General features: G+C 38.4%; 1 long non-coding RNA gene across 2 annotated transcripts in view; it reads left to right on the top strand.

Moving 5' to 3' along the window:
• Positions 1-12,696, top strand: part of LOC114488067 (uncharacterized) — a 55,605-nt gene that overhangs the window by 5,274 nt on the left and 37,635 nt on the right. The window contains exons 3-4 of one of the 2 annotated variants that reach the window (XR_003683763.2): positions 1,355-1,445; positions 2,189-2,241. This is a non-coding gene — a long non-coding RNA (uncharacterized lncRNA). The remainder of the gene's footprint in view (positions 1-1,354; positions 1,446-2,188; positions 2,242-12,696) is intronic. The other variant, XR_003683762.2, reaches the window with a different exon arrangement.

Below are 12,696 nucleotides of genomic sequence, written 5' to 3'. Positions count from 1 at the left end.
GGCCTCTCACTGTTGTGGCCTCTCCCTTTGCGGAGCACAGGCTCAGCGGCCATGGCTCACGGGCCCAGCCGCTCCGCGGCATGTGGGATCTTCCCCCGGGGCACGAACCCGTGTCCCCTGCATCGGCAGGCGGATTCTCAACCACTGCGCCACCAGGGAAGCCCTCAAGTTAATTTTTATATGTGGTGTTAGGAAGGGATCTAACCTCATTCTTCTGCATATGGCTATTCAATTGTCCCAGGACCATTTGTTCTTTTCTTTCCTTATTGGATGGTTTTGGCATTCTTGTTGAAAATTAGTTGACTATAGACATATGGGTTGATTTCTGGACTCTCGGTTCTAGTCCATTGATCTATATGTCTATCCTTGTGCTAGTACCACATTGTCTAGATTACTATTACTTTTTTTTTTTGGCCACACAATGCGGCATGTGGGATCTTAGTTCCCCGACCAGGGATCAAACCCGCACCCCCTGCACTGGAAGCTCAGAGTCTTAATCCTGGACCACCAGGGAAGTCCCTAGATTACTGTTACTTTGTAGTAAGATTTGAAATCAGGAGGGATAAATTAGGAGGTTGGGATTAACACATACACACTACTATATATAAAATAGATAATAAACAAGGACCTACTGTATAGCACAGGAAACTCTACTCAATATTCTGTAATAACTTACATGGGAATCAATTTGCTGTACACCTGAAACTAACACAACATTGTAAATCAACTATGCTCCAATATTAAAAAAAAAGATTTGAAATCAGGAAGTATGACTCCCACTTTGTTCTTCTTTCTCAAGACTATTTTGACTATTCTAGGTCCCTTACAATTCCATATATATTTTACAAGGATTTTGTCAATTTCTACAAAGAAACCAGCTGGAATTGGTATTGGTATTGCGTTGAATCTGTAGATCAGACTGGGGAGTATCCTTGTCTTAACAAGGTTAAGTCTTCTGATCCATGAACACGTGGTATTTTTCCAATTATAGATCTTCTCTAATATCTTTCAACAGTGTTTTGTGGCTTTCAGAGTATAATTTTTGCACTTCTTTCATTAAATTTATTCCTAAATACTTTATTCTTTTGGATGCAATTGTAAATGGAATTGTTTTCTTAATTTCATTTTTTAGTAGTTCATGCAAGTGTATAGAAATACAATTGGTTTTTGTATATTTATTGTATCTTGAAAACTTGCTGAACTTTTTATTAGTTCTAATCATTTTTCAGTGAATTTCCTAGGATTTTCCATATACACTAGCATGTCATCTGTGAATAGATAATTTTACTTCTTCCTTTCCAATCTGAATGACTTTTATTTCTTTTTCTTTTTCTTGCCTATTTGCCCTGGCTAGAACCTCCAGTACAAGGCTGAATAGAAGTGGCAAGAGCAGACATCCTTGCCTCATTCCTGACCTTAGGGGGAAAACATTCAGCCTTTCATCAGTAAGTATAATGTTAACTCTGGAGTTTTATTGTGTGGATATTCTTTATCATATTGGCGAAGTTCCCTTCTGTTTCTAGTTTGTTGAGTGTTTTTATCATGAAAGAGTGTTGGATTTTGTCAAACACTCTTCTGTATCTATTGAGATGTTCATGTAAGTTTTGGTTTTTTATTATATTGATATGAAGTAATACATTAATTGATTTTGGGAAGTTGGACCAAACTTGCATCCTGCTTGGTCATGGTATATCATTGTTTTTGTATGTTGCTGCATTTGGTTTGCTAGTATTTGTTGAGGATTAATTTGACCATATTCATAATAGATATTGGTCTATAGTTTTCTTGTGATGTGTTTTTCTGGTTTTGGTATCAGAGTAATACTGGCATAGCAAAATGAGATGAGAAGTGTTCTGTCCTCTTCTAATTTTTGGAAGAGTTTGTGAAGAATTGGCATTAATTCTTCTTTAAACTTTTAGTAGAATTCAGTGGTGAAGCCATCTGGGTCTGGAGTTTGTGGGTAGTTTTCTAATTATTGACTCAATCTCTCCACTTGTTATAGGTCTATTCATTTATCTATTTCTTCTTGAGTCTGTTTCAGTAGTTTGTGTCATTGTAGGAATTTGTCCATTTTACCAAGGTTATCTAATTTGTAGGCATAAAATTGTTTGTAGTACTCCTTTATAATCCTGGTTTTTATTTTCTGTAAGGTCACTGATAATGTCCCTTCTTTCATTTCTGATTCTAGTACTTAGAGTCTGTTTCCCCCCCACCCCCCTGCCCTGGTCCATCTAACTAAAGGTTTGTCAATTTTGTTGCTGTTTTCAAAGAACTAACTTTTAGTTTCGTTGATTTTCTCTATTGCTTTTCTATTCATTATTTCATTAATTTCCCCTCTAATCTTTATTATTTTTCTTTTTCTAATTTCCTAATTTTCTTATCATCAGAATGCAGTCTTCTAAACTGGGTGGGCCTTGGGTTTTGTGTATGTGCATGTATTCCAATAAAACTTTATTTACAAAAACAGGTGGCAGACCAGATTTGGCCTCTGAGCCACCGTTTGCCCATTCCTGATCCAGAGTAATGGATCCCAACCCTGGATGCATAGCATTTTAAGGAACCGACTCCTGGGTCTTACTCCCTAAGATTCTAATTCAACTGATCTGGGTTGGAGCATGGTAATTAGTGGTTTTTTGCTTGCTTGTTTTTTGTTTTAAGCTCTCCCAGGTGTTTCAAATGTGTAGCCAAGGCCAAGAGCCATCTTTTCAGAGCAGGGATTTGACCTTTGGGATGTGCGTGTGTGTGTGTGTGTGTGTGTGTGTGTGTGTGTGTGTGTGTGTGTTTGGCTTGAAACAACAGAAATTTATTATCTGAGTTTGAAAGCCAGAAGTCCAAATTGAAGTGTCAGTAAGGCGATGCTCTCTCTGAAGGCTCTAGGGGAGAATGCTTCCTTGCCACTTTCACCTCTGGTGGCTCTAAGTGTTCCTTAGCTTATGGCTGCATTACTCCAACCTCTGCACCTGTCTTCACATGGCCTTCTCCTCCTCCAGCTCAGGAACAGCCAAATGGAAGAGATACATAAGCCAAAGTATGGGGAGATGGGGTGGCGTGGAGCTTCCATTCCCTCCCAGGGTGTGCCACCATCACCATCCTAGTACCTGGATGTGTTCACCAACACCTTTAGGGTTTTAATTTCAGTTACTGTATTTTTTATTTCTAGAATTCTTTTAGATTCTTTTGCAACTTTATTATAGCACTTTTTATGGTTTCTGTTCTCTATAGAGATCTTCAAACTTGTCTTTTCCTTATCTATAATCAGCATAGTTGTTCAATATCTGAAATCTTTGTGGATCTGTTTCTCTTGTCTATTGCTTTTGCTAGTTCTTGCTCATAGACTCTAGTTTCTTTGTGAGCCTTGTGTTTGTGTTGGACATTATATTTGACCAATTATTTGTGAGAATAAATTTAGACTTGCAAGGAAAGTACTTTTATCTAGAAAGGATTTGCATTTGCTTCTGCTAAGTTCCTTGGAGTTCAGCTACTTTAAGGCTTATAATTCTCTGGTGCTCTTATGACCCTACATAGGGTGTAATTCTGTATAAGATATTTCTCTCCTAGTTTATCCTCACTCTGGGTGTAAAGTTCCAACATATTGTGAGAAGTTTCCTCTATGAGACTCTCAATCTTTTGCAGAACCTGGGCTTTACTTTCTGCCTTTCTTGCCCGAAAGGGTTTTTAATATAAGTACAAAATTTTAAGGATTGACAAATGCTTTCAGGGAAAAAACCACATTTCCAGTTAACTCTCTGGGGTGACCTTTTCCCTTCACTTTTGGCCTAGTAATTTCTTGTTGGCTTGTCACGTTTTTCCGTGATTTAAAAGAAGGTGAAAAACTATTAATTGAGCTTTGTTATTTAGTTATAGCAGGAGGATTAATTAAAAAAAAAACCCTAGTCTGCCATTTTAAGAAATATTTTATATATATATATATTTTTTTTTTTTTTTTTTTTTTTTTGCGGTACGCGGGCCTCTCACTGTTGTGGCCTCTCCCATTGTGGAGCACAGGCTCTAGAGGCGCAGGCTGAGCGGCCAGGGCTCATGGGTCCAGCCGCTCCGCAGCATGTGGGATCTTCCCAGACTGGGGCACGAACCCATGTCCCCTGCATCGGCAGGCGGACTCTCAACCACTGCGCCACCAGGGAAGCCCCAAGAAATATTATATTATTTTGATAATCATCTTTTGGCTGTAAAATATTACATCAAGTTGATCTACCATGTTATTTTTAAAATGAATCTCATTTTGTATGACTCTTAGCTTATCTCCATTTTTCTTTAATAAATAACAATAACAGTGAACATTTTTGTGCATAAAGCTGTTTTTGCCTTCTGCATTATTCCATACATCTAACTTCTTGGGAGTACAGTTACTGGGCAATATACTATAAATGCTTAGGACATTTGATTTCCAAAGGGTTGATCTAATTTTTTATGAATTGAATTGCATGATCGTAATCTATTTAATCCTGTCATGGTGATATTAATATCTTTTAAAAACCAAGTCAGGTAAACGAGTCCTGGCTACCTGTGTAAATAGTTCTCAGGCAAAAGATGACCTTTATGAGTTTTCTTTTAAAATATTAACTTTTTTTACAAAAATTATTTAAGTTCAACTTAATGCAGCAAATACTTGCATGTCTGTAGTGTGCAGGCACCCTTCTAGGTGGTGCAGATTCAGTGGTAAACCAGATAGATCCTCGTCCATGCCCTTATGAAATCTAAGGTGGGGAGCACAGACAAATAACACATCATTGAAATGCACTGTGGTAAGTGCTTTCATGACTGTAGTTCAGAATACTGAGGGAGTGCAGAAGAGAGGCACTTAACCCAGACTGGAAGGGCCATGGAAGGTATCCTAGGGGAAGGAATAGCTATGCATAGTAAGTCTTAAAATTAGGTAGACTAAATTCTCCAACTTTGTCCTTATTTTTCAATGTTCATTGAATTTTCCTTTGCATTTCCATGTAAATTTTAGAATAAGCTTGTGAATTTCTACCAAGAAAAATAAAAGCCTACTGAGATTGTGATTGGAATTGTGTTAAAGCTCTACATCAATTTGGGGATAACTGACATTTTAACAATATTGAGTTTTCCAATCCATGAAAATAGTGTATCTCTTTATTTTTAAGGGTTTCTTTAATTTCTCTCAGCAATGTTATATAGTTTTCAGTGTAGAGGTCTTATAAGTGTTAAATATATTCCAAAATATTTTATTTTTTAAGGAAGTGTAAATGGTTTCATTTTATAGCATAGCTTGGAACTGAAGAATAAATAGGAGTTAGGGAAAGGGGATATGACATTTTAGGCAAAATTAACAAAGAAGAATATTTGGATGTTGAAAGCTCAAAATGACAAATATCAAGCCTCTTTTATCATACTGACATGGAAGAAATATCTCTGAAGTAAGTAACAAGCACAACAATGAAGACATATTATAAGCAAGTATTTGCCAGCTTCACATCGTGGCATATCCAAAGACCAACAGGAAAGAAATTTTTTTTTCCTCTTGAAAGAAGAATGTTAACATTTTGAAAGGTCAAAAATAACCTTCCACTTTTAGTGATGTCATAGTATTCTTTACCTAGAGCCACTTAATGTGTCATTCTAAGCTTCAAAAATTATGAAGTATCTTATATTTATTTCAGTTCTAAACCTTTATTTCCCCAGTTTGTGTTCATTTCATTTTCTGCATACCCAGTAGCTCATTTTGAAATAATATGTTGTTTTCTATTTTATAGAAAGTGTGCTGTGGATGCTATAAAGCGCATGTAGATGATTATAAAATGTATGGTAACTTGTTTTCCTATAAATATATATTTTTGGTGTTCTGTTTATTCAGTGAAAGAACTGGTAGCCAGTAGTCAATTTTCTATACCTAAATTTGTTTCATTTCCTGATGAAATCCAAGATCTACCTTATATTGTGATATGCAGGCAGTATGGTATATTGTAGACAAAGGGAAATTAAATTAGTTGTAGTCATCTCTCGACTCTGTAAGAGAAGCTATGATTTTATGATGATGTGATGTCCTCAGCCTGAAATATCCTAGAAATTTCTAGGATTAGAAGAAAATGACACATTCTGGACTCAGAGCAACAGAGGGGAAAAAACCCCACATTGTTTGGTAAAGGGAAGACTAAAAGATATTATTTTTTGTGGAGTTCATTGTTTTAAAAAATTCTATATGAGTCCCAAGTTGGAACAAGTTATAATCATATATGATATTTAATTTTTCTGCCTACTCTTTAGTTAGGAATATCAGTGAGGAGTGAAATGGCCAAAAAATGTATCAGTTATGATTGCATTCAGCTACCTGTAATGAAAACCACACTACAGGGCTTTCCTGGTGGCGCAGTGGTTGAGAATCCGCCTGCCGATGCAGGGGACACGGGTTCGTGCCCCGGTCCGGGAAGATCCCACATGCCGCGGAGTGGCTGGGCCCGTGAGCCATGGCCGCTGAGCCTGTGTGTCCGGAGCCTGTGCTCCGCAACGGGAGAGGCCACAGCAGTGAGAGGCCTGCGTACCACAAAAAAAAAATAATAATAAATAAATAAAAAGAAAACCACACTACAGTGGCTTAACCAAAGAGAGGTGTATTTTTATTTTCCAAGTAACAAGAAGCACCTAGGAAGGAAATCCAAGTGCAGTAAGTCAAAGACATCATCAATGACCAGCCTCCTTTTATCTCCTTCATCCATAACATGTGGCTCACATTTTCATGGTCAAAAGATGACTATTGACTTCCAGTTTCTGGTCTGGCACGTAAGGAGCTTGGAAATCACCACTGTATCCTAATGACAAGTAAAAAGCCGAACAAGTTGAAAAAAAAATCAACAACTCTTCTTGGATCCATCAGAGAAGTGAAGTCACAGTGCAAACTGCTGCTCGAAGACACAGGCATATAAAAACAATCACAAACTTACTGGAGCAGAAACCCACAAGCAGAAACCTTCTCAGGAGCCAGTGTAAGGGTTGGGAAACCTAAACTGTAATTGATGAATTGCTGGAGAGAGGCTTACTGTGGACAAGTTTGAGAGTCAAAAACTTCAGGGGGACCCAGTTATATGGGGGCGGCGGGGTCCTACACTTTTGTCAGTTTCACCTCCATGCGCTTGAGCAGGTTCTCACAGTGAATATTGGAGAAAAACCCCTTGTGCTTCTGGCAGGGCAAGGGGGAAAGTAGCCATTTTGAATATGCCAGAGCATCTCTTCTTCTTAACAAGGTCTGCCCTCAGGAGAAACTATTTAACCAGAGTCTAATCTGCTAGGCTTGTACCAGAGCCTAACTGACCTGGGGAAAGGGAAATACCCAACTCCAGCCTACTCTAGCCATCCTGTCCCACCTAAGGGTTGGGGGAGGACTAAGAAGTACTTGTCAAGTTCAAACTCCAGAGGCACAAGCACATTAAAATACTGATACCTAATCTTAGGGCTACAGGCACTTCCTCTCCCCCCACACCTTACCACCACAAATGACCTTAGTTTGGTGATAACTTTTTAGGTACAACACCAAAGGCACAATCCATGAAGGAAAGAATTGGTAAGCTGGACTTCATTAAAATTAAAAATTTCTACTCTGTGAAAGACACTGTTAAGAGAATAAAAAGACAACACACAGACTGGGAGAAAATACTTGCAAAAGACATACTGATAAAGGACTGTTATCCAAAATATACAACACATTCTTAAAACTCAACAATAAGAAAATGAACAACCTGTTTTAAAAAATGGACCAAAGACCTTAAAAGACACCTCACCAAAGAAGATACACAAGCATATGAAAAGGTGCTCCACATAATATGTCATCATGAAAATGCAAATTAAAATACAATGAGATACCACTACATATATAGTAGAGTGGCCAAAATTCAGAACACTGACAATACCAAATTCTGACAAGGATGTGGAGCAACAGGAACTCTCATTCATTGCTGGTAGGAATGTAAAATAGTACAGCTGCTTTGGAAGATAGTTTGGCAGTTTCTATTTTTTAATTAATTAATTAATTAATTAATTTTTGGCTGTGTTGGGTCTTTGTTGCTGTGTGCGGGCTTTCTCTAGTTGCGGCGAGCAGGGGCTACTCTTTTTTTCTTTTCTTTTTTTTGTGGTATGCGGTCCTCCCTCTGTTGTGGCCCCTCCCGTTGCGGGGCACAGGCTCCGGACGCGCAGGCCCAGCGGCCATGGCTCACGGGGGGTCGTCGTTGGTGTCTCAACCACTGCGCCACCAGGGAAGCCCAGGGGCTACTCTTCATTGCGGTGCGCGGGCTTCTCATTGTAGTGGCTTCTCTTGTGGAGCACAGGCTCTAGGCGTGCAGGCTTCAGTAGTTGTGGCACGTGGGCTCAGTAGTTGTGGCTTGTGGGCTCTAGAGCTCAGGCTCAGTAGTTGTGGCGCATGGGCTTAGTTGCTCCGCGGCACATGGGATCTTCCCAGGGCCAGGGCTCGAACCCGTGTCCTTTGCATTGGCAGGCAGATTCGTAACCACTGCGCCACCAGGGAAGCCCCTAGTTTGGCAGTTTCTTATGAAACTAAATATATGCTTACTATCAAATCCATCCATCGTGCTCCTTGGTATTTACCCAAAGGAGGTGAAAACTAATACCCACACAAAAACCTGCACATGGATGTTCATAGCAGCTTTATTCATAATTGCCAAACCTTGGAAGCAACCAAGATATCCTTCAGTAGGTGAATGGATAAAGACACTGTGGTACATCCAGACCATGTAGTACAGTTGTCCCATGATATCCACAGGGGATTGGTTCCAGGACTTGCCACAGTTACTAAAATCCACAGATGCTTGAGCCCCATAGTTGGCCCTGTGTATCTGTGGTTCCACATCCCAGATTTAACCATGGATCATATAGTACTGTGTGTATTTTCTGGAAAAAAAATCCATGTATAAATGTACCCTCACAATTCAAATCTGTGTTGTCCAAGGGTCAACTCTATTATTCACTGCTAAAAAATGAGCTATCAAGCCATGAAAAGACATGGCAGAAACTTAGTGCATATTACTAAGTAAAAGAAGCCAGTCTGAAAAGCCAGTATGATTCCAACTGTATGACATTCTGGAAAAGGCAAAACTATGGAGACAGTAAAAAGACTTTTGTTTGCTAGGAGTTAGTGGGGAGAGAAGAATGAGAGCACAAAGGGTTTATAGTGCAGTGAAACTATTGCATACAATACTGTAACCATGGATACATGTCATTATACATTTGTCCAAACTCATAGAACGTACAACACCAAGAATGAAAGGTAATGTAAACTATGGACTTTGGGTGATTAAGTTCATCAATTGTAACAAATTACTACTCTGGTGGGGGATGTTGATAGTAAGAGAGGCTGGCTATGCATCTGTGGAGGCAGGGGTATTTGGGGAATCTCCATACCTTCCACTGAATTTTACTGTGAACCTAAAATTGCTCTTAAAAAAAAAAAAGACTATTTTTAAAAGATCACTAAACCACCTTATCATTGTATCTGAATTCTAGATAAGAAGAAGAGTGAAAGGTGAAGGGCTAAAGGTATTTGTCAGAGAAGTTTGCCCACCCATCTTTTTTTAATACAGGAAAAGCAATTGCTTTCCCATGAGCTCCTTTCAGTAGACTTTCCCTTACATCTCATTGGCTAGAAGTATGTTATACAGCCACTCCTAGGAAATCAAATTTCTAATGGTAAGGGAAAAGAAAAATGAGATTCAGTAGGTATTTAGCAGTGCTGCCACAAGTGGCAAATAGAGGAAGGAAAGTATGGCTCAAGATCTGGGTACATCTTAACCTCTTTAGAGACTATAACATGTTTCCTGGAAAGTTAATGAGCCCATCAGCATCATTTATACAACATCTAGATCAATGCCTAACATGGTTCTGTGGCAAACAGAGCAGCAGATTTCAGAGTCCAGTAATGGGAGCCCCGGACATTTACCTTCCCTACAGTTGGAAGTCTGGAGGTGCATTCTCTAGGCTGCCACAGCATTCAGAACACCACAATTTATGGCATTCTTTGCTATCTTCATTGCTGGCTTTTAATAGCCCATTATTTAAATGCATATTCTTTGGGGTTCTTTTTGAAGCCCTTTTCTTAATTTTCACATTTTTCCTGGATGATTTTTGTGTGTGTTCCTGTGGCTTCAATCATGAATTAATTTATCATGTTTCTCAAATCAATGACAGCAGCCTTTGTCTCTCTTCTGGCCTCCCAACCCCATCGAATGTTTCCACTTGGATATCTCACAGACAAGTGTTAAGTATTCTGATTCCATTATTTTAATACTATTTTAACAGCACTATTTCAACCATGAGAACATTTTGAGAGTAAAGAATCTCATCAGAATTAGGTCAAAATTGATGAATTTTCATTAAGAAACTATTTTATAGGGTAAATTCTACCACACTGGTTTAATGCCATGATAAATTTTATATTTTATACTATTTCTTCCCAGTTTTCCTCTCTTATTTTTATTTTTCCGAAAATTGTTTTTAAATAAATTCTTCTCCCTTTACATTTTACAACAAAGATTTGATTCATTGATCAGTTTTCATCCATATCAAATGTTTCCATAACCTCTGCCTTTTTGAATTTTCTTTTGTGGCTATTATTTCCACAAAATCTAACTTTTCTGGAGTAGATATTTTAAATGTTTTTTTTGAGAAACAAATAAATTATAAGGAAAAATAGAGAGAGGGAAAACTGTAGATTAAAACAGACAAGAAACGTGAATCACATTTAATCTGCACACCTTGTTTGATCTTGATTTGAACAAATTGACCATCCAAATTATGAAGCAGCTTGGGAAATTTGAATATTGACAGGTATTGAATGTTAATAATGAGTTATTATTCATTTTAGGTATGATAATGTTATTTTAGTGATATATTTACAAGTCCTTATATCTTGGAGATACTTGCTAATCTTAGAGGTATTTCCTGATGAAATAATATGAGGTCTCCAGATTTGCTTCAAAATATTCTAGAAGTGGAGAGAGTAGGTGGGAGTATAGATGAAACAATTGACCTTGAGTTGACAGTTGTTGAAGTTAAGTGATAGGTACATGGGACTTCATTATACTAGTTTCTATTCTTTTGAATTATCTTGAATTTTTCCACAATTAAAAATGGGAATAGATAAATCCTTTGAAGGTTTGATTCTCTAAAAACAACAAATTTTACTGTATGTAATTTTAGCCATTGTCAGTTTTATTCTGGTGTTAATTATTTTTTTTAACATCTTTATTGGAGTATAACTGCTTTACAATGGTGTGTTAGTTTCTGCTTTATAACAAAGTGAATCAGCTATACATATACATATATCCCCATACCTACTCCCTCTTGTTTCTCCCTCCCAATTATTTCTAATACTAATGGTTATTACAAATTGGATAGAATTTGATAGTGTGTGTTCATTTCTTAGCTATCCATGAGAAACTTGTGAGAAATTTTGTTAGAATGTTTCAGCTGCAAGTAGCAACAAACCTTAACTCACCTGGTTATGACCTTAGGGGAATGTACTGTTTCCCATAACTAGAAGTTCTACATTGGGACCACAGCAGGGTTTATTCATTCAATGGCTCAGAATTGTGCCATCCTCAGTGTGTCACCCCTGTCCTCATAGTTGTAAGGGACTGCTTCATTTCCAATCATCACATCTGGATCCAATAATGTCTGAGAGCAGAAAAGGACTGTGTATCTCTTTTTATTAGCCTGAGAAACCTTTTCCAGAGGTCCTTGGCAGCTTTCTACTCATATCTAATTGCCCAGATTAGATACATGCCTAATCAGTCCCTGGCAAGGAGAGTGAGACTACATGAGTGCTTTAGATCAGCCATCATTCCCTCCTGGAGTATGCAGGAGCTGAAGAGCCTTGGGCAGGAAGGTGGAATCTACTCAAAAGTGGAGGTCTGCCAGCATGAGAAAAGGAAGAAGTGGCTCCAACAATATCTGCTAAAGACAGGAAAAGTAACAACAAGGAGAGAGAGAGACAGAGACAGAGACACCAAAAGAGAGAGCAAGAGACAGAGAGACCACACTATCCTAAGCTCTTGAATGCACAGTAGCATCAAAATTTCCCGGGGAGGGCATGAAAACATACATCTTCCACAGGGACCTCAAGAGAGAGAGACAAGTTAATGTAGAGATTAGCAGGCGCTCAATTCTTATTTTTAGTGTATGGACTTTTACATTAGAGGAAATAATAATTGACCTCATGAAATACTTTTTCAAATATTTGGCATAAGTTCTGTCCCAAGAGCAGTCCTTTCTCCCTATGATATGTAGTCATGGAATACTTAGAGAAATTGTTTCTATGTTTGATCTTAATCAAAGCAAAGTAAGCAAGGATGGAGTGCTGTGGACTACCTGCTTTTACTTAAAGCATTTTTTATCATCAAGAGATGGAATATTATTTGTCTGGAGTGGAATTTCATTAATTTCATTGGTGAGTCCCATTTGAAGTTTTTTTTCATGAGGTCCTTAAAAACCTGAAGCAATTAAATCAAGTTGCCTTAAAGGTTGGCAACATGCCTCTTTAAAATACGTTGAACCAGTCCTCCCCACCTCCTTTCTTTAACTAATCAAGTTAAACAGTTAAAACTAACCAAACATTGGGGCTTCCCTGGTGGCGCAGTGGTTGCGCGTCCGCCTGCCGAGGCGGGGAAACCGGGTTCGCCCCCCGGTCTGGGAGGATCCCGCATGCCGCGGTGC

Source organism: Physeter macrocephalus, chromosome 16, assembly GCF_002837175.3.
Source record: "Physeter macrocephalus isolate SW-GA chromosome 16, ASM283717v5, whole genome shotgun sequence".
In the NCBI taxonomy this organism is placed as follows: domain Eukaryota; kingdom Metazoa; phylum Chordata; class Mammalia; order Artiodactyla; family Physeteridae; genus Physeter; species Physeter macrocephalus.
This window is presented reverse-complemented; position numbering and strand designations above follow the sequence as displayed.